Consider the following 27,207-nt stretch of genomic DNA (forward strand, 5'->3'; position numbering starts at 1 on the left):
CTTCTTAGCAGATGAACTGCCTTTTTTTCCCCCCTTCCCTGTTCTTTCTGTGTCATGTGTGCACAGTGGCTCCTGGTTTGGGTCACTCTGGAATGTTGATGGTTTGTTGTTCTGGCCAAACTAATCCAAATGTAATGTCACAAGAACAAAGTACGCAGGAATTATCCCTCACCTGTTGGCTGTATGCTTACCAGCTGGCCTTTGCTGCAAAGTTCGTGTTCAACTTGTCTTTTGCAGAATTATTTTCTAGCTAGTCAAGCCTGCACTGTTTTGTGGGGTTATTCAGTCCTAAATAGTGCACTTTCTATTTGACTGTACTTAATGAGATGCCTACCTCCCTGTTTCTTCAGCACCCTGAAGTCCTTCTGGTGTATCCTACTGCCTGCAGTTTGCTAAGATCTCTGAACTTGTTGAGTGTGCTTTCCTTCCCATTGTCCTGGTAATAATGAAGGCAATACAGAGAGTAATGACTTCCATGCTGACTTTCTCACAAGGTGCTACTGCTGCCTTATCAGTAGCTTGGCTTTCTGCTGCAATCACAACCATCTAAACCTGGGAGATCAACCAATTTACTACTTACTGATATTCCTCCTCTGCAAGCTGTATGGTTATTGTGGGCGACCTTTTCAAAGGCTTTTCTAAAATCAAGCTCTTCTTTAAGTCTGGAATTTTATGAACCATATAATAATCTAATGAGTAATACCTGTCCTGCTCTGTCAGTTCCTCCTGGAAAGCATGAGATTCTGGACTATTCAAATAGGGAAGTTGGGAATTGAGTCTACTTCGGCTCAAGCAGTTTCACTGCCTTGAAATGTTCTTATCCTCAGAGCTCCCCTCCATCAGGTCAGCCCATAATCTGTACTGATGCATGCAGTTATTCCTCCTCAGGTGTAGGATTCAGCATTTGCCTTTGTTCAGCTTCATAAGGTTCCTCTGTGCTCAGTTCTCCATCCTGTCCAGGTCTTGCTGAATGGCATGCAGCCCTCCAGTTTGTCAGCCACGCCTCCCAGCTTTGTATCATCAGCAAACTTGCTGAAGGTGGACACTATCCCTTCATCCAAGTCACTGACAAAGATATTAAACAAGACCAGATCCAGTACCAGCCACATAGCCACATCTGAGCTTACCTGCAAGGATGTTATAGGAATCAGTGTCAGATGCCTTGCTGACATTAAGGTACGTAACATTCACTGCTCCCCCCACACACATTCCAAGCTCTGTGGATAAGGACATGCCTGTTCTGGTGGACAAGGGTTGACCATGGGCCAGCAGTATGCCCTTATGGCCAAGAAGACCAACCCCTGGTATCCTGAGGTGCATTAAAAATTGTGGCCAGAGGTTGAGGGAGTTGATCAGCCCCTGTACTCTGCCCTGGTCAGGCCACGTCTGGAATACTGGGTCCAATTCCAGTTCAAGGAAAATAGGGATCATCTAGAGAAAGTCCAACAAAGGGCAACAAAGATGAGGGACATAGAGCATCTCCCATATGAAGGAAGGTTGAGAGACCTGGGGCCATTCAACCTAGAGAAGGTTGAGAGGGGATCTTACCAGTTCTTATTTAAGGAGGGAGATTTCCCTGTGTAATCTGCACTAGGGAACCTGCATTAGCAGGGGGTTGGACTCCATGATCTTTAGAGGTCCATCTCAAACCCTGCAATTCCATAATAAAAGAAACATGGGGCTTAATTTACTCCCTTCTACTCTAGCATTTAATTATTTGTAATTAATTTTCTTAAATGAGAAATGGGAATGACTTAAATAGTCCACCTTCTTTGTAGCTGCTGAGATAATACATATGTATAAATACATGTATTGCTATAGAATAGAGATAGAAATTTTGTGTCAGAGGAGTAATGGTGCTGCAAAGATCCAATCTTCCTATGTTAAAAACAGCCTTTAAAATAAATATACAAGACACTTGTTAAGTGTACTGATTATGACAGTTACTGCCATTTTGATGTTTTGCAATTAGGTATCAGAACAGAAAGAGGCTTTGTGTGTCTCTTGACCTTCTTTTACTGTCCCTTGCTGACAAGACCTGTGAAATGGGTTATTTCCAAACCTTTCCCTGTTAAAGGAAGAAACCAACAGCAGAGCTGGAGGACAGGAGTGAGGGGGTTCAGGCTCAGTGTGAAGTGTCTTCTAAAGGAAGATTGTGGTTGAACGTAAGCACAGCATGAAATTAAGTTATTCTATTACATGGTCAGTCTAACACATAATTTAAAAAATCCCAAGCAGAATGGAAAATAACAGCTAGGGAACATAAAAAGCTCAAGCAGATGTTGAATCTGTCTCATGCAGTAATAACTAGCAGTTGCCCCTTTTCCCTATTAAAATATTACAGATGTGGATGGGGAGAACCATTTGGTTTCCTGATTGTACATCCTCAGAGTTCACTGTTGTCACAGGCCATGGCACAACGGGCTGAAGTTTTTAAGCACTTTATGGTGGGTTTGTTAGTATGTGTGTACAACACAGGAAGTTGACTCCTCTAATTTATAGGCACATCAGCAATCCTTGTTTGTCATCAGTGTTCTGTCCCCAAAGATATCCACTGAGTGTGAGCTTTGTAAAGCATAAGATGGTTATATCTGAATTTTAGAACCAGAGGAGTGTAATCTACATAGTGTGATGTGCAAGTATTTCTATAGTGTTCATGTTGCACGGTGAAGTTTGCTTGGTCATCAGTGGGAATTTATCTTGGTTTTTTAGACTTGAAATTAGTTTCACATGAATTCAGAGCTTATTTATCCTTCTACAAAGAAGTGATTTATGGCTTTAATTGCATCCAGTAGGACCTTTTCTCTGCTGGCCCTGCTTGCTATTCAGAAGCTTCCATATAACTGTGGTCCCAAGAGTGATCCCTGAGCTGCAATAAAGCGATCATATAGCACAGTTATCCAGACAGTTTATCCGGCCTCATTGTTAAACATTTTCTGCTTCTGAGAGATTGGGTAATTGTAGAATGGAGTTCAGTCTCAATTTGAAAGGAGTCTTTTTGCATCTTCACGAATCTGGCAGGGCATGAATCCTTAATGCAACATCATTTTCATTAATTTTTGGACTTTCAGAGGCACTATAAAACACTCCTACTTGTCCAGATATGATCAAGAACAGTGTAGTAGCATTGCCCATGAAGCTGTCTGTAGACCTCAGAACTGTGTTTTTCTGCAGGGCAGTGTGGCAAGTGTAGGGGCTAATTACTTTTTTACATACCTGTTCCTTTTTCTTTTGTGTTTGAAATCGTTATAATCTTTGATATTTGTAAGAGTTAGCACTTAGAAGTATCTAATTTCAGTTATCCAGGAGGTTGACAGCTTCACATTTTCTTTTGCAGAGCTTATCCTACAGGGAGCCATAATATCCTCTTTTGCCACACTAGAAAAGGGAAGCAGATTCCCACCTTGACTGTAGGCTGCCTGTTGCATTTCGTTCTAAACTTTGTTGCCCTTTCTAATATATCATTTCAATCATAAAATTGCTCACTTGGTCCTTAAGACAGCTGTAAATGATTAAGGATGTGTGAATGTGACTGTCTGGGAGGGGATATGAATATGAAACTTCAGAAAATTTTCATTGATGTGAGAAATTCACTCACATTACCTTTGGATTTCTGTAGTCCTCATCTTAGACACTGCAATTTCTCAGACTGATTTTCTTAAATGTACGTTCTTAAATGACTGAACAACATTGCTCTGTGGTGAAGCTGATGTGACCAAAATACAGTTCAGAATGGCCAGTGTAACAAATAGCATAACATTTGAGATAAAAAGACTCACACTGGTGGTCCTGCAGATGTGCTGAGCTGGTTTCCCACATGAATTGCAATGACGCCTCTGGATAAGAAATTTTATGTTCTGAAGTTTTGATTTCTCAGCTGATGACAGGAGCAGAGAGGAAGTTTTCAAGAGGAATGAGCTGAGCTTTTTTAACCAGCAGATTCTCTTCTGTTTTGCTGAGGGACCAACCCTGTGGCTTTGGCCTTAAAATTCTGTGTTTTGGGTTAAAATTCTGTTTGATTGGATGTTACATCATTTTATCTCTGTACAGTGACTTAGAGACAACCACCATCTTTTAAGTTACAGTAGGCAGTAGTCTTAGCAACATGTTCTATGTGTGAATGTATTCTTTTCAAAATAATTGCCTTTATAATTCTTAACTCTCAAAAACAATAATACAGAACCTGGACCATGTGTAGTCTCCAGACTTCTCCCATGCCAATGCTGTGCTTTACTAAGCTGTATTCTACTACTGGTTTTCAATACATCAAATCCTCCTGTAAATATGTAAGATGACTTCTGACTACAGAGAGCTTTAACAGTACTTTAGCCACCTCATCTCCCTAATTCAGAAGTAAGTCCTAATATTTGTAAAATATGTCTTTGAGAAGATGTGTTCTTAAAATTGTTCCTGTAGGCAATGCTTTCTTTTTCTCGAAAAAGCATTTTGATGCAACATTCAGTATTTGAGCCTTACTTTCCAATCAATATGTTATAAAAATAATAATGATGATGATGATTATAATTATCTTCAAAGCACACAGGTGTTTCTCAGCCAGATTTACCTAATAATCCAGTGCATTAGGATAAGAAGTAGTAGTCAGGATGTTAAATTTACCATACCTGAAGACTTCTGTTCCTCTCAGGAAATACTGAAGCATTTTGCCAGAGTATTAATATTTTCATTTCCCAGACAGAGATATTATCAGCTATTTAGCTCCAAAGATCACTTTCTGTGTGGTTATTCCTTTTATGAATATCTGAAGTTGGTTTGGGAATTATTCTAATGAAATTACAGTGTAAAATTTATTTGTTCATTTTGTGGACAGTTACTGGTCGAGGGGGGTGATCCTCCCCCTACACTCTGCCCTAGAGAGGCCACATCCGGAGTATTGTACCCAGTTCTGGGCTCCTCAGTTCAAGGACAACAGGAATCTTCTAGACTGAGTCCAGCAGAGGGACACAAAGATATGAAGGGCCTGGAGCATCTCCCATACAAGGAAAGGGCCTAGAGATCTGCAGTAGTTCTGCCTGGGGCAGAGAAGGCTGAGAGAGGATTTTATCAGAGCTTATACATATATAATAGATGAAAGTCAAGAGGGTGAGATGAGGCTCCTTTAGGTGAAAAAATCCTTTACTTAAAAGGTTGACAGAACACTTGCACAGGCTGCCCAGAGTGGTAGTGGAGTCTCCCTCTCTGGGGATATTCAAAACATGCTTGGATGCTTTTCTGTGTAGTGTCCTGAATGGAACCTTCTTTACCGGAGGGTTGGACTCAATGGTCTCCAGGGGTCCCTTTCAACCCTCACAGTCCTGTGATGCTGTGATTTCTGAAGTTGTGTTTTGTGCTGGAGGAAGTGGCCTAAATTAACAGGAATGGACACATGAAAAAGTTTCACCGTGTTTTGCACACCGGTGGTTGTACAGAATACAAAGAAAATAGGAAGGGAACAGATGAAAATAGGAGTGGTGGCATCTAAAATATGTTTTCTTCTTGTTTTTATGAAAATCTTGTATTCCATATGTTAGTGTTGTCAAAATAAAGACAGAACAAAATACTTTGTGCAGGCTGCATCTGATGTTGTATCCACCATTTTCGGTGTTCCTGTTTGGAACAATTAGTGATTAATGTCAGTATTCACAAGTTGTCAAGACAGAGAATTTAAGAATTGTAAGTTTGTTATTTATTTCTGTAAATATATCTCACATTTTCAAAATACAGAAATCAGGTTTTCTAATTAAAGCATAGAATCAGACCTTTCATACTTTGAGGAGAGTCCCTAGTTTGCCTTATGAGTGCCCTGTGAAACAACAACTCCACTTTGAGTGGAGTTAGGATCTTTGTTACCCCAAGTGCTAGATGTGAGTTAAGGATGTGTAATATGAATTGCCACAAAACATATACATCCTCAGTGTTCTTGATTTGCCATCATTTAGTAAAATCTTGCAGCTGTAAATGTTATTGAGACCCGTACAGTAGGGCTAAGACAGTTTCATAGAATCATAGAATGGTTTGGGCTGGAAGGGACTTTTTGGACCATCTCATTCCAACCTCCTGCTATAGGCAGGGACACCTCCCTCTACACCAGGTTGCTCAAAGCCCCATCCAGCCTGGCCTTGAGCACCTCCAGGGAGGGGGCATCCACAGCCTTGCTGGGCAACCTGTTCCAGTGTCTCACCACCCTCACCATAAAGAATGTCTTCCTAATTTAAGACTAAACCTACCCTCTTCCAGTTTAAAGCCATTTCCCCTCATCCTACTGCCATGCAACCTTATAAAAAGTCCATCCCCATCTTTCCAGTAGGCCATCCTCAGGTACTGGAAGGCTGCTATGCAGCCCCCCTGGAGCCTTCTCTTCTCCAGGCTGAAGAGCCCCTGCTCTCCCATGGGAGTTGCTCCAGCCCTCTGATCATCTTTGTGGCGATCAATATGTATTACTTTCTTATTTTTATCCTAAAATCTTGAACATTACAAGACTATAATTTAAAGTGAAATGCATACTTAGTGCATTTCAATTAGTGCAGCAAAATGAAAGCACCTCCTCTAAGTATCAGCCATAGGAAATACTGTAACTTGTGCATGCACTCTGGACAGTGCTATTTTGTGCTTATATGTGAACCAGGATAGATGCTTTCTGAAAGGACCTCCAAACAGATTAATGGGGAGATTTTCTAGGTCCTGATGTAACATTATCTATAAGGAGCCATTTAGTGTGGAAATACTTGCTTTTTGAGCTTATGAAAATGAATATGAAAGTACTTTATATATATAAGTACTTTCCTTGACATGTTGGATACTTATGAGATTTCTCCCCAGGCAAAATGTATAACACTTCTGTGTTCCTTTTCTTAGCCCTAGAAGCATTTTGATGGGATTTTTCAGAGAATATATATATATGTGTGTGTGTGTATTTGTATACACTTCATGCAGCTTTTTTGAGGGTATTCTGTACAGCATTTTGAGTTTTAATGTATATCAAAGTCAGGTATAAAATTTAGTCAGAATACCTTTGGAAAGTCAGATTTAATTTTGCTTTTCTGAGAATTAATTCATCATAGATGGCTCTGTGACCAGCTGCTACTGTGAACCTGAACATCGGATTTCTCATTTAAGTGAGATGTGGGCTTCCCATCCATAGTCCTAATCCTTGTATCATTCTTCTATCTGATTTTTGTCCTGAAGGAATCATCTTCAGACAGAAAAGCTGGTTGTCTTGGTATGGGCACTTGGATTAAGTGTGGAGCAGAAGAAGGAAAGGAGAAATGTAGAGATGATGGAACACCTGGCAGAAAAGGTGTAGGCTAGAGAGCTAAATAGTAATTGGCCGTAGCAGCCACTAGATGTCACTTCTTCCTCATATACATCTGGAAGGAGTTATTCAGATGCCAAATAGCGTGTGCCCGCTGGAATGCTGCCTAGGTGAGGGCGAGCAGCAGATTTCGTTTTCCTTTTTAATTTTTCTGCTTTTCTGCGTTTTCATTTGTGGACTAACAGAAGTTTATTTATTTATTTATTTATTTATTTGTTATTATTTTTTAAATTTTTTCGCACAGTATCTTGTTACCTTGGATTGCAGGACTATTGTAGCTGGCTATTGCCTGGGTTAGCATACATGCTTAAAGCATGGTGTACATGTTGGCTTTTCTGTAATGGATAACTGTGAGACAGTCAACTGGAAGGTCCCATTTCTGCCACTGTCGTGATGATCCCTGCTCTTATATTAGCACTGACTTGCACCACAACAGAAATGACCCATCACTTCTTTTCCATTCCTGGCTGCTTTTTAATCTTTCTAATAAATATCTAAAATAATAAAATACAATTAATTTTCTAAATCTGTGAATAATATACAATAAATATATAAATACAAAATATAAGCAATATGCGTTCATCAAGTATTCCTAGTTAATGATCTTAATATCACTATTATTATATTTGCAATATTAGTAAGAAAGGCTACTTATAGTGTCAGAACATTCTGTTCAACTTCAGTGTTTTCTGTTTAGGCATAATTGTCTGCATTTAAAATTTTGCTGTTACTTAGGATGCACAGAGACATCTTGGTCATGGTGAAGAACTCAATGAATTCATTTTGAGTAGGTTTTCCCCATCCATAAGGAGTTTTTCTGTATGCATCAGGAGATAGCAACAACAAGGACAAAAAACCAAACAACCAGAAAAACCAAAATCAGACAGAATTATCTCCATTGATCATGTGAAGAAACAAAAATTGAAAGTCATCCATTACAAAAATGAACACTGGATTCATTTCCAGCCAGAAGTTCTTGTTCAGAATAAAAAGTAGTCTTGCTGTATCTCACAAAATTCTCAGTATCTGATCCTGGAAAACAGAAGTTTGTATGGGTCCACTCTAACAAACAACAGTTAAAAAACAGTTTTGTATCTTTATATCATTCCCCTAAGATTTATGACATAAAGACTTTACTCATGGAGTCTGTGCAAAGCATGTAAATACATATTTAATATGTTTGTGAACTGCAATGATAAAGAGCATCAGTGCCAGTACTAACCCCCTAGGGGCACCACTTATCATTGATCTCCATCCAGACACTGAGCCATTGACCACCACTCTCTGGATACAATCTTGCAACTAGTTCCTCATCCATTGAATGGTCCACCAGTCAAATCCATATCTTTCCAATTTGGAGAGAAAGGTGCTATGAGAGACCATGTTAAAGGCCTTAGATAAGTCCACATACTTCATTTTTTTAAATGGTTAATTAATATCTTTAACATTTATTTAGTGCTCCAGATCTTTATTTATTTATTTATTTATTTATTTATTTATTTGTTCCCATAATTTGGTGTCATCTTCTATTCAGACTCAGGTAGAACTCACTGGAGGATGTGGTGTCAGGCATCTGCTGTCACTCAGGTGACTTACCAGATCTTCAGGCTTCTCATCTTGTTCCAAGGTTCTTTAGGTCAATACAAGTGTTTCATGTTTGCTTTTGGATCACAACCTTTATATACATATATGTATATTTTTTTTCAGTTCTGTTGTATCTTAAATCTCTACAGTGAAGTGTCCCAGTCTTTAATTACTGTAAATAGCATTAATTTTCAATCAGGACAGGTTGCCTCAGTCTAATTACTGTAAAACAATATAAGATACCTAGGAGACAACTGAGCTTGGTTAGGCTGAATTACACACAATTCAAACAGTGTATAGTACATACCTTTGCTAATTTTGTTTTAATAGTTAAACATATTGGACAAATTTGGTAAACGATGCCCTAAAGGTCTGTGCTACAGGTTATAAGAACTAAAACATTTTGTCTCGTGAAGTGTAACTGCTTTCTGGCACTGAATATTCTAATTAAAAATATGAATGCAGCTTTTGTAATAGCACACAGGATGGATGGAAAAATACAAAGAAATAAAGAACTCACCATTAACTTGCTATGCCCCTTAGCAAAATGTTCTTCATCTAGGAGACATAGCATGAATTTTCAAACGTTCCAATGGAATTTGGAGAAGGAAGGTGACTGCTCTTTTCTCTGGTGCTGTTCATGGAGGTAAGTGTGCATGTGCTAGACCTCCATCCCAGTTTTCAGAGAGAGCCATACTCACAATTCATCACTTTATATTATGGCTCTATTAGTATTTGGTTTGTGTTTTATATTTGAGAAGAAGGGCAGTGGGCTGCTGCAGCTGGACACTAGCATGTATAATTGGTTTCACATCCTGGTTTCTTATTTGCCTTCTCTATTCTGAGCAGCGTAGATTCTACCACAAAAAAGCCATTCCAAGTGCCAAGCAGGCTTTTTTTATTTTTCTTTTTAAATCTTATTTTTTATTCTGTGTTGTAGCCTCCCCAAAGTGTCAGAGTTATGGGAAGAAGTGTCAGAACCTTACTGAAATCTAGAAAGACAATGTCCACTGCTCCCTGTTCATCCATCAGGTGGATTATTTCACTACAGAAGTCCATCATGTTGTTGAGGCATAATTTGCCCTTGGTGAACCCATGATGATTAGTCCTGATGACTGTTTTCCCTTTATGTGCCTGGAAGCAGTTTTCACAATTAGCTGCTGATGGGTTCTCCCCGGGTCCTCCTTATCCTTCTTGAAGATAGGTGTGTCATTTCCTTCCCTCCAGACTTGAGACACTTTTCCCTCTTGTCATGATTGAGCAAAGAGAGTGGTTTTGCAATCATGTCTGCCAGATTCCTCAGCGGTCATGGGTGCATCCTGTCAGGGCTCGTGGACTTAAGAATGTTCAGTTTGCTCAAGTATTCCCTGACCTGACACATCTTCCTTGCTCCAGCCTCAGCCTGGCCTCTGGAACGCGGGATTCCTGAAGGCCAGTCTTGCTGGTACAGACTGAGGCAAAATAGTGGGTTTACCTAGGTATAATACTGAGTTTACCTAGGTGTAAATTGCAGATGAGCTGACATAAACAAATTAATTTTTGGCTGCTTTTCTAGCTTGAACTTCATTTTTTTTTTTCTTTTTTTTTTTTTCTCCTGAAGGTGCTCTTCTACCGTCTCATAGATTGCCTCCTATGTCTGATATATGCTATTATAAACACGCTTTAAGGAAATATTTACTAGCTTTAAATTCATGATATGTGAAGTCATGAAGAGTGGTATCCAACAGAGACCCATGTGTGTAATGGTACTGAAAGTATAGCAGATTCTTAGGGCAGTAGCATATTAATCATACAAGAACCCAGTGTTGTAAATTTTACTGCAGTCTGGTTGCAGGCACTGTAAGTGATGAAATGAAACAGTACCTACTAGAGTTCCTCTTCAAGCAAACATTTCAAACAAGCTGAGGCAGAATGAATAATGCATGCATTAGTGTTCTGCAGGGTGATATATTCATTAATTCTTTTAAAATCTATGGTGGACCTGCTCGGGAATCATGAGAAAACACTAAGTAGTTCCAACCTGCTGGATGTCAAAATCCATTTAAAATGAATTTTGATGACAAATGAGAAAAAAGCCATTTAGTTTTGTTTTGCTCATTTCTTTGAAAATGTGTACCAGTATATTTTAAATCCTGATAAGATTTAAAGTATAAGATTTAAATCTTTTTTCCTTTCTTGTATGGAAAATAATGAAGTTTTGCAACTGACAACTCACAAAGTAAATAGGGAGAAAAAAAATCTAGGTAAAATAGCATAGATAGTCTAAAGAAAACAGGGAAGAAGATGTGACTTTTTCTCTGAGCTATGACAAAACGTCGGCTGACTTGTGATGTAACAGTGGGCACACTTATGTTCTGTGCTAAAGCTCTGGGTTCTGTGTTCTAATACGCTCATCACTAAACTGGAAAAAATCTGTACCTGGAGTCAGAGCAACCTCTCTCTGAGTCTTGAAATGATTAAGGCTGGTGACATAACCATAGCTTACACTAAAAGGGAATCACTCAGCCATTATGCGCAGTTTCTCTTAAAGATCCGTCTCCAGAAGAAAACAGTGACTGTGGTCTCAACAGAGCTGGTCCAACTGAGAGCTCCAGTTTGGCATTAATGTACAATGTTCACGTGGCCAGCATGCTACTGCATACACATGAAAAGTCCATGGCTGAACAGAACATAACACTAGATTTTCATGCAGCATCTCCAAGAGCACAGAACTCCCGTGTATTGAGCTCAAGAGGAATTTCTGTCAGCTGCAACGGCTTGGAAAGGTTTCATTCCTCCCTAGGTCAGCCAATAAGGATGGACCCATTTGCACGCAATTTGGGAAAGGAAGGCATTCCATCTAGAGAAACTGCGCAATAGACACTCAAATGAATACATTTCAATGGACCAAGTCATGTGTAGTGTTTTCTGCAATTAGAAAATATTTATATGACTAATCTCTTAGGAAAATGGGGAAAAACTATCAATTTTCCCACACTTTGAACTCTAGAATGTGACCTCAATAGGGGAGTCACCTTTGCCAACAGATTTCTTTTCATGAGCAATACTCTTTGGTTTGACATTTGAAACTTGTGCTGATCAGTAAACCAAACAAAACCACTGAGGTCAAAAGGTAGAATTAAAAAGCTGCTTTTTCTCCCTTTCTCTCTTTCTCTCTCTCTCTCTTAAAAATAACCCAAAACAAAACAGGTATGTGTATCTGTAGAGAAGGTAAAGAGATGAATATTTTGCCTTTCAAAAAGTTACTTATTCACTTGAAGTTTTACAGAAGAAAAAGTTATTTACACACTGGGCAAATATGTTCTGTGTATCTGCCAAGACAGTTCTTGCACCATAATAATTCCTTCTGAAGAAACAAATGTCCCCTTTCACATTACAGCTCTGCACAGTTTACATGAATTTTTCCAGAACTTCACTTTAGAAAAACTGCAGTAACACTTACATGTTTTTCTTTTCCCTCATGTGCAAGCTGTGACCTTTTTATCATGGCCCCATGCTTACACAAGCCAAAGCACTATTAGGTGATAACCCATAGACATTATGAAAAGTACTTGGCTAAACAGGAGCGGTGCAGCTCTTGTCCGAGAAAAAGTTTTACCGCGTTGGTATTAGAAGAGAAGGTGAGAGAACAGGAATTAGGAGCTCAGGCCTGATGTGAATGTGGGACCATCTGGTCCGTGAAATGCATCCAGTCTTAAAATCTTTTGGGTACCCATACAACAGTGTTTAGAGGCATATTGCATTAAAAGCAAGTCTCACTTGTTGTGCCAAGAATTCTCTTACTACCCACCACTGGATTCAATAAATATAATCTTCTTTAAACCCTCTGCAATGGAAAAACCAAAACAGAGCAAAAAATCAATCAGTCAGACAAAAATGCCACATCCTTCAGCTCCTGAATAGGATTTATAATACCTCTTTTGCAGTTCTTTTAGCTTGGTGATGTATCAGGGGTTACCAGAAAGACATGGAGGTAGGAGTGTGCTCAAGGTTATGGAATCATCCTCTGCTGTAATGGCTAAAAGCACTTCTAAGTCTCTCACAGCATCTGGTCCAGTCTTTCTTCTGGCGTCCCTTGTTCAGAGATGTAGAACTAGTAACAGAACCAAATTCCAAAGCAGCCCAAGTCACATCCAAAGCAGACTCACTTGACTGCTCCCAAACACTTTGTCTAATCTTGTTAGAGACTGCTTTTTTGTATATAAAAATCGGAGCCTTTCTTCCTTTTCTTAATGTGGAAATCAACATTTATCTTCTTCTGAGGGCCTTTACCATGGTCTGGGTGATGCCTTCTTCCTGGAAACACCAGTTCACTGGGAGTTCTTCCAGGATGCTGGAACTCACACTGGGGGCCCTGTGGAAGCACTGGATTCTTCCAGAAATGATGCTTCATTTTAAAACAAGATGAAAACAACAATGCAGTAAAAAGCCTTTATAAAACAGCCTACTGCTCAAAGCACAGTCTCTGATACACAGGCTGTAACCATGAAGAGGCACCTGCTTCTGTCTGTTCTGAGAACTGAAGACTGTCTCCAATGAGCTCCTTCAAGCAGAGGCTTCTATAGCTACTTATACTTTTGTTTTGCATTTATTAAATTGTTAACATAGACTTAGAAAAGGAATGGAGGGCTCTGAGCTGAGAGGAAGGAATTGTATTTTCTCTTTAGATAAGTATGGTGTGGTAATGGCATTTATTCTTTCTGTTGGCTGCATCCGGAGATTTCCCAAACTGATTGGACACCATAGAGCATCTATAATGCTTATACTGAGAAAGAGTGAAACCTCTCAAGCAGCTTGAATAGAGATACACCAATATGGAAGAAGGAATCCAAATTTTGAGTATTTTCTGGCTATGCAGGTGCCTGTAAGCATAAATCCATTCAGAAGTAGGCTCAATTCAGTGACATAAAAATCCCTGGAGATCTATGCTTTAGCCTTTCTCCCAAGATAGCTCAGGTGTAGTGCAGCAGTGGAGAGGGCTTCTGCATGCTGCAACCTCCATGAGTGTTTTGCAATAGGAACCTATATCACTGCAACCCTCCTTTTAATATCTTGCTATGCGGAGCTCCAGGCAGTAGGTTTGTTTACCACTACTGGTTGCCTAGAGGGCCTATGTTCATTTCCTGCTGGAGGAACAGAGCCCTCCTGCCAATTTGGATGTCTGCAGTAGGTGCTGAAGGCAGATTCTGAGACAGCAGCAGATGACCAAGGGCCCTTTATTACCCATTGTCTCAGAAAGATGTGCCCTGGCCCCTGACAAATGGTCACAAGCTGTTATTGTTGGACTAACATCACACAGGTGCATCACCTCCACCAAGAATTTCCAATAAAACACAACAGCATTACTGAAATTCATAACTGCACAGATTCTCCCAATTGCAGATCTTTAAAATACTTTACATATCACTGGGATTAAGCATTACTTGCTTTGAGTCACCCTTGCCTTGGAGGCTCTCTGCTACAGATTGGTTTGTACAGTACTGTACAGTACCTTTTAATTTAAAAACCTATTTTCATAAATCTTTTGTTGCAAGGAAGTTCCTCTCCTGCTGGGAATGATGTATCGCTCACGAAAGGCTGGTGACATTATTTTTGTGACATTGTATTTGTAACAGGTGAGATGTCATTCTCAGAACACTTGTTAAGGAGTTAGGTATAAACAGCATATTGTCATCCCGAGAAACAGCATTTTTCTAAACACCGTGTAGGATCTGTAGCATATCTGTAGCATATTCCTATGCTTTAGAAGCAAGATACAGCCTGATAGAAATTAAATGCATAAAATGGGATTTATAAAATCAAACCAAAACATATTCCTGTGACAAAGTGTCATTTTATGAACATATTTCAGTTTTTTATTTTATGGGAGAAGAATTTAGTTTGTGTTTCCTACTTGGAAATACTCTTGAAGCATTTGTTGTGGGTGGCCAAAGGAAAAGCAGATAGACTTTTGGCTAGTAGAAATGCAAGAGTAGAAATGCAAGATAAACTATCGTTTTCATTACCAATTGTAACTTCAGTGTTAGGACAAAGCACGTATTTTACTTTAAATGGATATTGATTACTGGGCTATATGTACTGTAATAAAAACTAATACCTGTATGCTAAGTGATTAATGTAAAATGTTAAAAGTGAAAATTAGGAAAATGTTCTGGTGTTGTTTTTTTTTTTGCTTGTATTTTTCTCTGGTTAGGCAATAAGAGCAGGCCAGTGTGTCAGACTTCGTAAAAATCTGTTTGATTTCACTCATTAGCTTTTATAGAATGAGACGTTTCTTAGAAATGCAACAGCATGAGGGGCCTCCTAACATATGAACTGCTCTTTTCACCGAGACAGTTTAAAACCGTCTTGAAATTTGTATTAAATTTACGTTTTGTTTGAAAAGCTTTATTAAACCCAGAATGCACACTGAAGTTATTCAGACATGGCCCCTTTAAGAACATGTCAGCATATAGTAAGCGCTCTGGATATGCTTTAATTTTTTTTTATTGTTGAGGTTCTTTTTGCTTGGAGGAGGAGGCAGGGGGGATGTTGGACAATTCAGAGCAAGGGGGAAAAACCTAACAAATTCTTGGGTACTGTCCAACGCCTGATCTAAGCCATGAACTCCATATTTGGCTTGAAATACGGAATTTTCTCCTCAACAGCTGTCCCTGGAGTCAGTATAAACTGTTCTAAAATATTTAGTTACCAGCAGAGAGATACTACAGCAGGCACTAAAACCAAGTGCTGGGAAGCACTGACCGTCATGAGGGAGCCCCAATTCAAGGACGGTACTGTACATTGCATAACACCGCAGCGATTCATTGCCCTCCAGGATTTCAGTGTCACGGTGTGTTACATAACAGGAGGGTTCCCACGCACACCAGCAGTTCTCCAGGGAGTCATGACAAGCAGATCAATAAGGCTGCTTGCTGGAAGAGAGGTAGACCCAGGCATGATGACAGAGGCTGGGTTACTTTTCACTTACTCCGTAGAAGACCTTTAAAAAGAGTACAGTGTTCACCTCTTTGCCTGTCTTTTTACTTTCTAAAGACTTATTGCTCTAATAAATGGTGATTTAGGAAAAAACTCTTCCTGACAGTGGAAGAAAGCCAAGAACCCCTCAAAACTTAGCCAGAACATTAGAAATAAAAGCACCCCCTGAGTAAAATTTTGCACGTTCATTCATATAAATATTCAGTTAAAATCTCAAGGCACTGCTTAAAATGAAACCCTAAGAAAGACATTACTTTCATTTATGAATTGTCATAAATGCAAGACTAAAACATTCTTCGTAAAATGCCTTCTCAGCTGCTGATCTGAAATCCTAAAGTAATCCAGTGTGTGCAAATGAATAAAGAGCTGAGTCTGAGATTACCTACTCTCCTGTTGTATATTTACATTTCTGCAAAAGCAGCAACCTTATTGTATATTTAAACAGCACATAAAGGAGAGTGCATGCAAATAAAGGATGTCAGGTAGATACAAAGCAGACTGGGTAGGGCAAGGGGGCCAGGAACTGTGTCTTCTCTTGTGGAACACTGTGCAGTCCGCTAAGTGCCCTGTATACTTCATTATCATCACGGATGAAGACTATTGCTGAAGTTTAAAGTATCAGCGTAGGAGGTTTGGATGTGAATTCTGCAGAGAAAGCACTACCATGATTCATCACAGGTCCTTATGGCATTATTCTTTTCAAGAGCAGTTCAGAAGTATGTAATAAAGTGGGTTTGTTTTGCACTGAAATGCAATAATTAGCAAGAGCCATCTTGCAACTAAAGTAAAAGGTTAAGCCTGTATGAGGACTGGATGTGGTACAATGGCAAGAGGTTGGTACTACAGTCTTCAGCTCACAGATACTAAACTAATTAATCTCTGGCAGTGAGCTCATTCATGTTTTGGTTGTGTATTTTGAGCACAGTTAACCTCTTTCATTCAAAGTACAACCAGGAGATTGTTTATGCTCTTACTGGCAGGAATGTGGCACAAAAAAAGGTTTGGCCCTTGCAGGGGTTCTGTGTGTGGAGAGCAGCTTTGGGCTGATGAGGTGCTGGGAGGTGTCTGAAGGGGCTTCTGGGCCTCAGCGCCCCTGTGGTGTGGGAGAGGCTGATGGGCATCTGGCAGTTCCAACTGTGCCAATGCATCTCAGGCCATCTAAGGAAAGCGCGGGGCATATAAGATACTGGGGGTGCCTGATGGGTGCTAAATCCTTGTACCTCTAGTCTTGGTCATAAGCTGCCTCCTGCAGCATCTGATGCACAGACTCATATGTGAATGATCCAGTTCATTTATTACAAGTTCTCACATCACCTTTATACCTTCACAAGTTTTCTTTTTCTACCTTTGCTATTCACCCCTACATGTCATCAGAGCATTCCACAAACACCCTTCTACCATTCATGCAGGCATTTATCCAATCAGAGCCACGAGCTGTTCTTTCTTCTTCTAGAGACGGCTTTGGTTCTCATGCTGTTTATCTTGCTCCATAGCTGCTGCTCTGTACAGTCCTTCTTGTATTCCCACAGCCCCGCAGCAAGCTCAGGTAGTGGTGACCACTCAGAGGAAGGCAGTGTCCTCTGCATCCTCTGCTGCATTAACACCTGAGAGAACTCAGGGGGAAGTGGAAAGGTTGATGAGCAACAGAAGCTCAAGGAGGAAACTGACTGTGAAACCATACTATGCCTGCACTGGAATAGAAATGCCATCTAGCTACAGCAGATGATAAAGGGAGAACCTGTACTTCATTTACAGAGATGAATGGAAATAAGTAAGCTCAGGACAACAGTAGAAACTACTCCTCCTTGCCTACCTTGATCTTACAACAGTTAGGAGGCTCCAGAATTAGAAGGATGGGGACATGATGAGGTAGATGATGATCCATCTGTGCAAAAGAAGTCACCAAGGTCAGATCAGCTAAGTGTCAGGGTCACAACCATCTCAATAAAGAAATAACAGGTTATTGCTGTAAGTAAATCCCTTCTGAGAGGAGAAAGAACATCTTGTCTGCTAATCAGACCTGCAGTCTAGAGAAGTTTACAGATCCCTTGGTACTTGGGTTAAGTACCAGGAAAATTCCTGACCTGGTATGGCTCCCATATTATTATCTGCTCTTGATTTTCCATGTGATAAGTGATGAAATTGTGATGAGAAATTGTAGAGTGATAAGAAGAGATTTCTTGTCCTTGGGGGTTGGGTAAAGGAATCAGGAGCTCAGGTAGTATTCTCCTCTATCCTTCCAGTTGTAGGAAATGATACTGAAAGATGCAGGATGAGGAGAAAACAAGAGTAATTGGATGCTTTGACTCAGTATCAGAACTATAGCATTGTTGGCATAACTGAGACCTGGTGAGAAGAGCCTTGTTTCTGGTGTGTTGTGATGGACAGTCAAAAGACCTTCAGGAGAGATAAACAGGGCAGAAGAGTTGAAAGGCTAGTGCTGAATGTGAATAAGGTGCTGGACTGCACAGTGCTTGTAGCTGGATAGTACTACAAAAGAATTATGGAATGGCTTGTGTTGTAAGAGACATTAAATATCAAATAGTTCCAGCCCACCTGCTATGGCCCAGAATCCCACCCAACAAGGTCTTGAACATCTCTATGAATGGAGAATCCACTGCTTCTTTGGGAAACCTGTTTCAGTGTCTCACCACTCTCTGAATAAATAAATAATTTGTTCCCGAGATCTGATCTAAATTTCCCATCTTTTAGTTTAAAGACATTCCCCTTTGTCCTATCTTTATTAGACCATTTTGATAACAAAAAAAATCTTCAAATATGTTTACAGAAAGAGGAGAATGTTGAGATTTTTCACCTCACAAAAGGAATGAAGATAAATCAGAGATATTAATGTACTTTTTGTCTCTTTCTTTAGTAACAGTGACAGGCACTGGGGCCATCAGAATCCTGGACTGAAGGACTGTTAACAGAGTGAGTGATACGCTGACAGTTGACACTGGACTTGTGGAATTTTCTACTGCAGCTGAATGTACGTAAGCTGCTGGAGTTCATCCCAATGTTATTGCAAGATATCTCTAATTTATTTATCAACAGCTGTATACAAATGGTAATCAATGTGGTAATATCAGGTAGGTAGTCAGTCACTAGTGGTGTTCTCCAGGGCACAATTTTAGTGTAGTTCTCTTCAGGGTTGGTTATCTATCTATTTATTTATTTATTTATATTTATTTATTTATTTTTATTTTTAACCAATAACGAGTACACAGGCGCTGAGTGCAAATAAGTAAGTTTGTGTATGATACCAGATTAAGAGGAGCTGTCATTTCAATTGAGGTTAGAGAGGCCCTACAGAGAGAACTTGGTAGATTGGAGCACTGGGCACTCAAGTATCAGACTCTGAAGTTGGGATAGTGTATGTATGTATAGGGTGGGGGACAATTGTGTGGAGCACAGCTCTGCTGAGGGAGATCTGGGGTTTTGGTTGATGGAATTCTCATTATGAATCTATAGTCGCCAAAGGGCAGGCCACACAGTGGGATGCACTAAACACTGTAGAGCTATCTAGTCACAATAAGTGACTGCCCCACTATAATCAGGGCTAGTGTGGTCTTAACTCTGACTATTGTGTGCAGTTTTAGGCTTCACAACACAAAGAAGATATAAAAACATTACAGTGTGTCAAAATGAGCACAAGGGTTTTGATGGGTTGTAGAGGGCATGACTTACCAGGAACTGCTGAAGTCACTAGGTATGTTCAGTTTAGGGAATCTGGGACAATCTAATTACTGTTTACAACTTCCTTATGAGGGGAGAGAAGAGGGCTGGTGGCCAGTGGTAAGAGGCAAGGGAATGTCTTAAAGGTTTCTTATTTCATGGAGAATCTGGTAGCCCATGGTTTGAATGGGCAAATGCTCTGCTGGGTGAAACACTGGCAGGATGGCAGAGCCCAAAGAGTTGTGGGCAATGGAGTTAAATCCAGTTGGCAGCCAATCAAGTGTAGTGTCCCCCAGGGCTCGGTTCTTGGGCAACTCCTAGACCTTGTTGATCTCTTCAGATACCTGAAGTGAGACCAGGATTGGTCTCTTCTCTCTGTTGACAGGTGAAATGACAGGGAGAAATGGCTGCAAGTTGAGCCAGGGGAAGTTTAGGTTGGGTATCAAGAACAACTTATTTACAGAAAGGGTTGTTAAGCACTGGAATAGGCTTTCCAGGGAGGTGGTTGAGTCTTCATCCCTGAGTGTGTTTAAAAACCATTTGGATGTGGTGATGATTTAGCAGAGGATTGTTAGGGTAGTATGGTAAGATTCTGGTTGGACTTGATGATCTTGAAGGTCTTTCCCAATTGTGCAATTCTATGATTCTATGTTTCTAAGATAAGTTCAGACTGGATGTTAAGAAAATCTCTTCGCAGGAAAGGTGGTTAAACACCAGAACAAGCTTCCCTGGGACTCAAAAGTGTGTCAGCATTCAAGAAGCGTTTGGAAAGTGGTTTTCAATACATGACTTAACGTTGCTCTGTCTAGAGACAGGAGCTGGACTTGATCCTTGTAGATCTCTTCCAACTCAATATGATACATGATTATTTAAGCTGAGAAGAACAGAGAAGGAATGGGACAGAGAATAGAAAGTGAATGGTAAGGGAAACTGAGAGGAAAAGAGAAAAAAAGTGGATTTGTAAATATATGCAACATATAAAAACAAAAAACTCAGATTGGGACTTTTTCTGTCTTATTGCTAGTATTCTGGCACTGGCAACTTCTCAATAGCAAATTAAATTATTTATTTATTAAATTTAGGCAATAACTGGAATCAGGTTTCTGTACAAAGCTGCTGTCTTAGTAGAACTACAGCTATGACTTAAAGACAGTATCATCTTAAATTTATATACGGACATAGGAACCAATTGTTTAAATTAATATGGTCATATGAGCTGCAATAAATTTTAAATGAAAACAGACCATTTTCTAAGAACAGTCTTCAAGAGTAATTTTCTCTTAAGCCTTGGTACAGATCTAGAGAGCTAGCATGTGTAGTCTGTTTACTTACCTTATGTGGTCCAACCCCTTACTTGAGTAGGGGTACTGTCAGCTGGTCACCCAGAACCATGTCCAGATGCCAGAATTAGTTTGTATCTCTTGTAGTGAACCCACAAACTGTCTCCATAATCCATGGAAATTAGACTTATGTTGCCTTTAGGATTTCTATTAAAAGTCAACACAGAAGCATCAGTGAGAAATACTACACATGTGACAAACTGGAAGGCTACAATTAAATATTCTGGACAGTCTTGCATAACACCAAATAGGTTGTTGATACTTGACCATCAACTTCATTCAAAAACAATCAGTGGAAGTCTATTCTGAGAAATTCTGAAGTCAGTATCTTAATTTAGATACTTAAATAATTAAATTTACTCATCCTATGTATTGTTTCTGCAAAAGCTTAAAATTAATAATCTACGGTTTTGAAATTTCAGACAACTGGTGACTTATTTCTTTATGGAACCTCTGTGATGAAAGCAGTTGTTTAAAACTGCCAGTCTATAATCTGCAGTGAATCACCTCTCATTTCTGTGAATTTTACTGAACACACACTTGCAAATAAAAATAACTCACAACTCTCAATGTTGATATGTTATTTCTGCTGAAACAATTGATTTTATAAAAATATTCATTAAAATTTATACTTGACACTTGGGCACAGTCTGTACTTGGTATGAAAACAAGTTTTTATGTAGTAAAGTAGTAAAATTTATGATGCCCATAACATTTCACTTCAGTGAATGTAAAGACCTGAGTTTTAAAATAGTGAATTTATCCTGCTGTTAAAAAAATATATATATGATCCGGAAAGAATTTTGCTTTGGACTCAGAAAAATATTTTAAAGACAGTCCAGTCCTTTGGTCATACCTTCTAGAATGGTTAGGATGATTTTCTGTATCTCAGTCCTTGTAAGCAGAACACTACTGCTCTCACAGACATCGGTGTTTTGAATTGATTTGTTTTGCCTTAATTTGGTCCAAGTTTGCTCTAAGTAACTATTGCTATATTAGTAAGATAAAGGACCGAGCACTGTAAAATTATCTATGTAGTTTGTTTCTGTGGCTAAAACCAAGTCACACTTTCTCCAAGGGGACGAGGGAGGAGAGCCTGTCCCTGTAGTTTGCGTGTTGCTACCGTATTAAGTGGGTGAATGGGGAAGGGGCCACATAGGTTGCTCTTCATGTGGCCTTTTGGCTTTGGGCCCTGTGAATATAACTAAAACAGCTAGAAGGATTTACCTGAGGGCTCTCTGTGTTTAGGAGAATTTTCTGCTGGCAGGAACAATTTCTCAGTACTTGCTGGATAAAACACCCAAATGACATCTCAGACAAAAGAGCATAGCAGAGAAGTATGTTCAGTGGACAGCTGGTCTTTAGCAGCCTGCTCTTCCTGATCAGCCCAAAGACTCCTTTCTGAGAAATCATGATATATCTTTTCCCTCCTCTTCTGGGCCTTATTTCACCACTGATGTAAGCTGGAGCTGTTAGTGGACACTTAAAACCAGCATATTGCCCAGCAGACACTTCCTGTAAAAGCAGGTGGACAAACAGTTACATCCAGCAGATGTAAAATCTCTTCAGTTTATTGTAGTGAAAAATGTGGTTTCTCACCTATTTTTCATCTATTTAAGAGAAAAGAGGGAAGAAAACCTTCCTCAAATTCTATGACAGCAGAACTGCATCCAGAAAAGTAATGAATAACTAGGAATTTAGTCTGTAAATGTACCTAGGGTGAATTCTAAGATTCTTTCCCGTGGGCTTGATTTCATGCTAACAAGTGCCAAAATCAGGTCCTGTAGTACTTTCTACTGATGAATTCTGTTTCCCAGAGAGGTGGGTCCCCAGTGCACTGATTATTTGAGTTAATATATTTGGCATCCAATACACCCATCTGAAATTCATAATCACTAGGACTAAGAGGTCAAAAAAACATTTTGAAACAACTGACAAAGGCATTTTCTTGTTGTTATTGTTTCTAGGATTAACATGGAAACATTTGTCTTCTTGCAAACATTAGTTTGAACTGTTCTGCAATTGTATCTCTAGTCCAAATCTTCTTGTGAAGAAATTAATATAATTTGCCTACAGCTAAAAATAGAGTCTTTTTAGGGCCATACCATCTTTTTGGGGGGGTTCCTTCTGAACCTCACAAGCTATGTAGGATAGAACATGCTAGGAAACTTCTGAGAAGTTACGGTCAAACCAACCAGCAGTCTGTGAGCCAATTTGTCACAGCTTTCCTGTCTTGCCCTCAGTTTTCCTTGTGGCTTCTTTTTCTCATTAAGAGTAGGGAGTGTCTAGCCACATGTCTGAGTTTGGCGATGAGGTTTTTCCTATGCTCAGTGGTGTGGCAGGATGCTTTGGGTCAATATTACCTTTGATTTTACCACAGCATCAGAGCATGGTTGACATTGTGTAAGCTGATGGAGAGAATTCCAAGATTATGTGGCAAGAATGTGGATAGGGCCTGTGACTTTTCTGAACTGTTGTGTAATAGTGGTGTGCTTATGGTGAGCTACACATATTCTGCTTCCAGAAACCTGCATGTGGAACTTAAAGATCATAAGAATGTTTACCACTCTCTTGTTTGCACTCCTATGGGAGGCAAATGCAGACCGATGTCATTCAGAGACAATCCGTGTCTCCACTGGATCTGCAAAATTATTTCACAATCTGTTACTTCATGTCTTGGTTTTCCATTTATTAAAAATAGGAAGAAATCCTTGTGTGAGAGAAGCTCAGACAAAGAAGTACATGAATGAGAGTGATATTCTAGCATAGCACTGAAAGAGGTGTCAGTGTTTTGTCCTTTTTTTGTTTGTGTGGCAAGAGTAAGATTTCATATGCCCCTTATTAATTTTCTGGTTTTGACTGTTTTGCTTTGCGAATAATGTAATAAACTAAGATTAGTGTCTTTTAGCAATATTCACCTTTTTTAAAATGAAACAAAACAAAACAAAAAACATTTTTCTGTTTTTGTAAAACAATAGTTTGGGTAATTAAGATAATAGTGAAGGCCTAGTTGGCTCTTGCACTGGTGTGTCTTTTCCAGAAACGTTATCTATTTATAAGAAAAGCAGGTAAAAATTAACTATATTTCAAAGTAGTATCCCAGCTTTGGAAATAATGGCTTTTTTTTTTTTTTTTTTTTTTTCCCTACCACCAGTATGGCCTGAATTTTGTTAAATAAAAGTTCTAAGTCTGTCTGTCTGTCTGTGTTTGTATTTTCCCAGGCTTTTAATGCCAGAGGGAATAATTTATAGGGTTGTAATTTTGTGGGTTACTGTGTTATGACCACTTATAAATGGCTCCTTAGGGCATTAAAAGGGCCAAGAAAATGTAAATACAAACACAAAACAGAAACAAATACCTGCAACATGAAGAAAACTACATGGAGAGAGGCCATATGGCCTAACAGTTCAACCACACTTAATGGCTCCATTCAGCTTCTATTGATGTAAACGCATGTTTTACTACTGACTGCAGTGAAAGAAAAATGGAATGCTAGAGCCTCACCTGTAACACAATCACCTAACTCTGTGTTTAATAATATCCATTCCTATTTAATTAATTATTATTTTTATATTGGGCTGCAATTCTTTACTACCAAATATAACTCCTACTCCTGCATAATAGTGAATATTTTTCAGTACCTGTGTAGCTTTAGGCTTGACCTACCAATGAGCTCTTTATGACATTTTGTGTTTCAGTAGTTAAGGAAACCAATGGCTGGGGCACCTGAAGGGAGCCAGGCATGGCAGGTTCTGGTCAGTATTACTTGGTACAAATGAGCACTTCCATGGGGAGAAATCAGGGTGTTGCTGGGCTGAGCCATTCTGTGGAAGAACATCCTATTGTCAAGAGCACTGAAGCATGAAGCAAAACTGCTCTGTTATGAGACTGTTTATTTGTTTAATATCCAGTTAACTTCTGATAATTTGTCTGGGTACGGAGGAAGAAGGATGGCATAAACAACTGAAAAAGCACTTGTGCCAAACACCATTCTCTTCCCTTTACCAAACTTAACTTCCCTTACTTATGCTTCAGGTTAAATCCAGCCTAACTCAGTTACTCCATTCAAGTGACAAGTGACAAAGGAGGTTTGGATTTGTGCGTGTAACTTTTTTTCTGTGCCTCTTTTTGTTTAATTATCTTTCTCTGCTACACTTTGCTTCTCACTCCTTTTCTTCTGCTACTCTATGCTTTGCATTCATTTTCTCTTCTGCTTCTTGCATTCTCAGGTTTTCTTGCCCCTCTGGTGAGGGTTGCCTGTGGGCAGCAGTCACTCAGGTGTGTTTCTGCTCATGTTTGGCTCACCTGTGGGCCACAGCCTCACAGGGAGTGTCCCTTCCATGGGGTGGGCTGCTGGCAGGCTGCTGCCCTTTAGGAAGGTTTCTACCCTGATGTGGGTCACCTGTGGCCAGCAGCCCCTTAAAGGGGTCTCTGTTGCAGCATGGGTTGCCCATGGGATGCAGTCCTGCAAAAGGTCTGTAGGGTGCTTAGAATGCAAATGTGAGCCTCTCGCTTTTTATCACCCTTTGTAAGCCTTATTTCTTTCTGCTGTGAAAATTTCTGTTGTGCTCCTACTATGCCTGTTGTTACATTCCTGAACATGTCAGGAAAGCTATTCCTTTGTTCTCCTCTTCTCCACTGTTGAAAATATCCATTTTAAGTGAGTACTACATGCAAACTATAATACATGCACAGCGCATGCACATCTACACAATAAGGTACTCTGAGAGTACGGACATATAGTTAAATATCTCATTTTGTATAGAAATCATTTTTTTCTTTATCTTGTGGTAAGCTGTACAAAAAACTACCTGCAAAGGCATGTTGGTCCAGGTCATGGGCAGAGGACCAGCTTGCTGCAGTCATAGAGACAGAAGCTGCACAGGCTATGTTCTGTGATTTAATGACTTAAGACAGTGGTTTTCTATGCAGAGTCCATGAGGTCCAGCCAATGAAATCAAGTTTTTGCTGCTCTTATGCTTGGTATACAGGAGTCCCACCCCTTCTGCAGAAATGTGGAAGATACAGAAATAGAAGAAGCCCCAAATCATTGTTTTGGGACATTCTTTCTTGCATTAAATCAGTTATGAGGTTTGCTAATAAATCTGTTGGAATTAGGACTAGAGGCTGTGTCACATATTTAATGTGACTGAGACAAACAATCCTACCTTTTTCCCACTATGAAGGAATTTTTATTTGATGGTAACAAAATGAAAAGGAGTGATGTAATCAGGAAACTTTTTAAGCCACACTGATGTTTTGCAGAAGGGTAGGTGCCATATGAACAATGCCACATAAGCTCTGAAACCTCCTGGCAGGGACGTCAGTTCTGAATGAAAAATCCTTGCCAAATGCAGCTTGTCATGTTTTCCATCACTGGAGCTGGATATTTGTGTATAATTCCTGTGGGATTGGAGGATGGTAATGTATACACACAGAAAAAGTTCAATTTCAAGTAGCTGCTAACATCCAGTAAACAGTATGTTCCAAATTCCTTTCAAGGTTCCTCGCACACTGATTTTCTTTTCTAAACACTGCTGTTCACTGTGTTGTTCAAGGCTATTGGTGAGAAGCCTTCATAAACACAAAAATGAAAGAACTGGTCACAAAATTCTTTATAATGAAGCTACAACAGACCGTGTGCCTTGCCCTTTGTCACAGTTCTCTGTTTCTGCTGCCACCTTCAGCATGGCATTTCAGCATAGAAGGATTCCAGTATACCTCAAGGCGATGCATCTCTGCAGTTTTTCTCTTTGATAATGCCAGATGGCCTGGCTATAGCACATTTTTATCATCGCAGAAGGAGGAGACTGTAGATCTTTCTGGTATAGGACTTCACTACTATGGTAGGTAATACACACAGAACTGTTGGCACTGAGAAGGTACTGAGTGGCAGAAACACTCTCAGAAGAGGTTAGAATGCACCTGTGAATTCACTGACATTTTTATAAGGAGGTAAAATTACTGCTCTCATTTTTTCTGAAGGCATCACAAGCATTTATTTCTCTATGTGTATACTTGTAAAAAGGAACATTCTCTTGGCCACATGGCTGTACTACAACCCATATTAACACTGATGCTACAAAGAAAAATCCTCTGTGTTTAACCCAGTTTGCTTCTTCACACAGCACAAGCTGTAAACATCAATAGCTACAGCTCATTCAAGATCATAAAATCCCTCTTCAGCTTAAAAGCCCTAAGTTTGCATGTATGCTTCCATGGAACCCTTTCCTCTCTCAAAAGCCTCTTGTACAGCCTCTTGCCAGTAATACATTCAGTAGGGGGAAAGAAGATGCTTGGGCTTCATTTAGGCAGAAAGAG

The sequence above is a fragment of the Coturnix japonica genome, chromosome Z (assembly GCF_001577835.2).
Source record: "Coturnix japonica isolate 7356 chromosome Z, Coturnix japonica 2.1, whole genome shotgun sequence".
Lineage (NCBI taxonomy): Eukaryota > Metazoa > Chordata > Aves > Galliformes > Phasianidae > Coturnix > Coturnix japonica.